This window comes from Ipomoea triloba, chromosome 8, assembly GCF_003576645.1.
Source record: "Ipomoea triloba cultivar NCNSP0323 chromosome 8, ASM357664v1".
Lineage (NCBI taxonomy): Eukaryota > Viridiplantae > Streptophyta > Magnoliopsida > Solanales > Convolvulaceae > Ipomoea > Ipomoea triloba.
This window is the reverse complement of record NC_044923.1, coordinates 17,792,715-17,797,977: the sequence shown is the minus strand read 5'-3', so window position 1 is coordinate 17,797,977 and position 5,263 is coordinate 17,792,715. Positions and strand designations below refer to the sequence as shown.

The 5,263-nt window shown below is 39.2% G+C and overlaps 1 pseudogene; it reads left to right on the top strand.

Annotated features, from left to right (window-relative positions):
- The first annotated feature begins 130 nt into the window (after positions 1-130).
- Positions 131-980, top strand: LOC116027058 (annotated as a pseudogene).
- The last annotated feature ends 4,283 nt before the right edge of the window (positions 981-5,263 follow it).

Genomic DNA, 5,263 nt, shown 5'->3' with positions numbered 1-5,263 from the left:
AGGGTTGCGATGCTTATCTTATTAGACGAGTCACCGACCATTAAGAGCGAAAAGACAGCGTTGCCCAACCTTGGCTCTGCTAGGGGTTATGATGTGATAGAGGCTGCAAAGGGCGAGCTAGAGGGTTGCGATGCTTATCTTATTAGACGAGTCACCGACCATTAAGAGCGAAAAGACAGCGTTGCCCAACCTTGGCTCTGCTAGGGGTTATGATGTGATAGAGGCTGCAAAGGGCGAGCTAGAGGGTTGCGATGCTTATCTTATTAGACGAGTCACCGACCATTAAGAGCGAAAAGACAGCGTTGCCCAACCTTGGCTCTGCTAGGGGTTATGATGTGATAGAGGCTGCAAAGGGCGAGCTAGAGAAAGCTTGTCCTGGTATTGTATCTTGTGCTGATGTATTGTCTTTGGCTGCACGTGATGCAACTGTTGCTGTGGGAGGTCCGTCTTGGACAGTGAAGCTGGGAAGAAGAAATTCCACCATGGCTAGTCGTACCATAGATCTCCCTAGCCCTTTCGACAATCTAGATAGACTTATATCCAACTTTGTAAGCAAAGGTCTTAATACAAGAGACCTGGTTGCCTTGTCTGGTGCACATACTCTCGGCCAAGCTCAATGCTTCCTATTTCACGATAGAATATATGGCAATGGTACTGACATTGATGCCGATTTTGCTAACACTAGAAGACGGAATTGTCCAAAAGACACCGGAAATGGAAATTTGGCACCCCTTGATTTGGTGACACCCAATTCCTTTGATAACAACTACTATAAGAACCTGTTGCAAAAGAAAGGTCTGCTTCAATCGGATCAAGTTCTATTCAGCGGTGGAGCAACAGACAACATAGTTTCAGAATATGCAAGGAGCCCTCAGGCATTTCAAACAGATTTCGCGTCAGCAATGATTAAAATGTCTGAAATTCAGCCTCTCACAGGTCAAAATGGGATCATTAGGAAGGTCTGTGGTGGTTTGAACTAGCTTCATTTCTTCAATTTAGTTTTTCCTCTCCATCAATTTAATTAATTGTATCTCTTCTTCATAACTGTACTCATTGATTCGTATTTTATTCATAAAAATGCATGTAATAATTTGTTGTACTTTTCATTATATACCTACAACGCAACCTCTTTCTTTTATTGTAGCATTATTCCAACTAATTGAAGGTTACGTTATTGTCAACAAAGTTAAAAGCATGCACTCATCCACTCAAATTACATATAATTGTTTATAATTTTATCTTTAATTTTATTACCTAAACATATAATAAAAAAATTTATCCGTGCATCACATGGATAATTAGGCATTTATTTGCTCGAATTCAAGCAAGGATAACATAAAAAAACATAATTGATCCAACCCATTTCATCAATTGCACTATATAATATTCGTTGTTATAATTTATATAATTGTATATCGATACAAATATTCTTAAAATATTATAACAAATCCATTCCGTGCAACACACAGTTGAAAATACTAGTACAAATAATACCAAAAATAATCCTCACCATAAAATTTCTTAAAATCAAATAAATATTCGAACCTCGACATCATTAGATGCACTTACTTTAATCCACAATAAACAGATTGCATAAGTTGTTCCTCCGACAATCGATCTTCACGATATCTATCATTGCCAAACGTACAAATTCTGGTTAAAACCAAAGATCAGAAAACAGGAAATTAAATAATCACTGCACGCGGGTCCGAATTTTAGGGCGTGCAAGATGTGCAACCGCACAGGGTCCTAAAATTTTGGGGGCCCTAATAGTTAGTGTAAGTGCAAAATATAATGCACATTAGTATTGGCTTTATTATTTAACAAAACCTTAGGATTATTTTATTTTATTTCGTTAGTGGTTGATGTGTTCAAAGCTCATGGATCCCAACAAAAAGCTGATTTGGTTTTTCCAAGTTTTATGGGTTTGGTTTAAATGTGTGGACAACATTTATTGAAGGGAGTTTTTCTAGCTTTTGGTTGAGGAAAATTGGTTACGTGGGTTTCTATTTAAAGGAAGGTTTATGAAGCTTCATTTGGCAACTTTCCTATTTTGAGTTTTACGAGACACATTGAGCTAAGAATTTCCTAACACTGTTCCAGCAGCAGATTTCTTGTTCTTTCTACCTCGGTTCGTTGTTCATGATCTGGTGCTGATTCAGCGTGTTGAGGCTGCACGAATCCAATCACTTGAAGATGTTTTGAAGATTGTTTTGATGAATGTTGATGTAGTAGGTTTTGGACCTTGTGTATGTTTAGCATTTCATCTCCCTGTAATCTTGGCAAACATTTAGTGGATTGGGCTGTCGTGGGTGCCCCGCAGACATAGGAGATTTGGCTCCGAACTGCGTAATCATTTGCTGTGTCCTGGTTTTACTTTCTTTATCTTTTATCTCTTTATGTTTCAATCAAACTAATTAAAGGATAAGATAATCTGTTCTAAAATTAAGTAGAATCTTAAGGTTTCGTACATTCAAGATCCACGATTATCAATTTCAATTGGTATCAGAGCACGGGGACTTAAGTTATTAGTCTAACCGGTCTGGCTCCAAAATCGTGCTTCTTGAACTTACGAGTTCATCTTGCGTTTTTGTTTTCGTTGCTTTAGTTTTGTTTTTGTATTTCACCGTGTGCTAAGTGTTTCAGGATGGACAAGCACAGGACTCCTCTAGAACTCACCGGAGACAATTATGCCTACTGGAAAGCCCGCACCCAAATGCATCTTAGGGCTCAAGGTGTTTGGAAGACAGTACTGTCCGGATGGGATCATCCTACCAAAGCCGGTGAACAAGAAGGAGATCCACCAGTAATAAAACCTGAAGTTGAATGGACTATGGCAGAAACAACTACCGCAAGCTATAATGCAAAAGCTCTTGATATAATTTTTTCTTTAATTCACGAAAGGCAATTTAATTTGATTACAGGTTATGCCACTGCCAAAGAAGCTTGGGAAATTCTAGAAACAACGTATGAAGGCACTACTTCTGTCAAACAATCCAAACTTCAGCTGGTTCAAAGTGACTTCGAAGACTTGCGAATGAATGAAGATGAAAATATTGTTAGCTTCAATGAAAGAGTTCAAGAAATAGCCAGTCGTGCAGTCACTCTAGGTGAACCATTTTCACAACAAAAGTTAATCAAAAAGGTGTTACGTTCTCTTCCACCTCGGTTCAGAATGAAGGTAACTGCCATACAGGAACACTCCGGGTGGGAAAAAAAAACCTTGGCTGAACTAATGGGTAATCTCAGAACCTATGAAATGGAAATACTGACTGGCCATTCTAGAAAACAAAAGAATGTTGCTTTTACAGTTGACGAACAGGTACCTGAAACAGATCTAGACGATATTGAGGATGATAATCCAGTATTTTTATTAACCAAACATTTCAATAAGATCTTGAAACAGGTCAAACAGAAGAAAAGCTTCCGCGGCAATAACTCTCAAAACTTCAAAAGATCAAACACATCAAAACCCAACTCCATGTCAAATGGATCGAATTACAAACCAACAGGATCTCGTACAACACAGCCGTCTGTAACACGTACAACTCAATCTAGAGAAAAAACAGGTGGCAATGGCATTAGGTGCTACGAGTGTGAAGGTTTTGGACATGTTCAGGCTGAATGCGCCACTTACCTTCGAAGGAAAAAATCAATGGCAGCACTAACATGGAGTGATGATGAAGCTGACCCAGAAGTTGAAGCTGATCCAGAAGAGATAACCGGCAACTTTGTAGCGTTCACAGCCAGGATTGAAGCTGATCCAGAAGTTGAAGATGAAGATATAGCTGATTCAGAAGGCTGTGACTACAACTCTGCAGAAGATCTTGATATTCCTCCTTTTTCTTATGAAGTAGAGTATAAAAAATTGTATCCCAAGTGGGAATGTTTGCTTAAAGCTAATTGTTCTTTGTGTAGTCAGATAGGGATATTAGAAAACGGCAGCAAAGTGTACAAAAATAAAGTATGTGAAAGAGATCTTCTACTCGAAGCTGCTTCTGTACAAGAAGCTAAGCTGAAAAAGGAAGTGATCAAGCTTACGCAGGAATTGACTACACTCAAGAAACAGATCCAGATGATGGATACTACATCAACCCTTGATGAAATTCTGGACACAGGCCGACAATCAACTACAAAGTTTGGCCTTGGCTTCACAGGGGACAAACACAATGGTCAAACTATATTTGTCAAAGCTGCTGGACCAGATCCAAAGGATGTGCCAGAATCCAGTGCAGCAAGGCAAATGGATTCAGCAAGGCATCGTCGCAATATGGTCCTGAAGTATAAACGTTTTTCTAAACCTTATAACCCTATTTGTCATTATTGCAGGGTTCGAAGGCACACCAGACCAGAGTGTTACTATTTCTACAAAGATCAGAATGTCGAAAAGTACAAACAGAAATTTATCACTCCGTTCACCAAACAAGTCTGGGTGAGGAAGTCTAATTACATCTGTCATGTATCCCTCCTAACAAAATCCTCAGGAAGAGAAGAAAGGTGGTATTTTGACAGTGGTTGTTCTCGCCATATGACTGGAAACATTAACTTTCTGAACGACATCAAAGAAAGCAAAGGTGAAGTAACGTTTGGTGATGGTGTTAAGGGAAAAATCACTGGAGTTGGCACGCTAAATGTTACAGGATTACCTAAGCTAAAAAAGGTTCTTCTTGTCAACGGGTTACATGCAAATCTCATCAGCATAAGTCAACTCTGCGATCAAAACTGGAATGTCAACTTTACAAAAGACAGCTGCAACGTTCTAGAAAGTCAAAGACAGTGCATTATGGAAGGTAAGCGCTCCTCTAACAATTGCTATATTCTAACTAGTGATGTTATGTGCTGCAGGTCCAGTATGGATGAAGCTGAACTATGGCATCAAAAGTTAGGACACCTGAACTATCGCTCCTTGGACAAGTTAGTCAAAACACAAGTTGTGATTGGTCTGCCGAATCTAAAATCTGACAAAGAAGGTATCTGCGGTGCATGTCAAGCCGGAAAACAAACGAGAACATCTCATCCAGCTATAAAAGAAATCAACACCAAACATTGCCTGGAGCTGATGCACATGGATCTCATGGGACCCACACAAACTGAAAGTATTGGAGGTAAGAGGTACATCCTAGTTTGTGTAGATGATTACTCACGATTCTCTTGGGTAACTTTTCTCTGGGAAAAATCAGAAACCTTTGAAGCTTTCAAAGCACTAGCTCTCAAACTTCAGAAAACCAAAAATGAACCAATCGTCAGAATCCGGACTGATCAT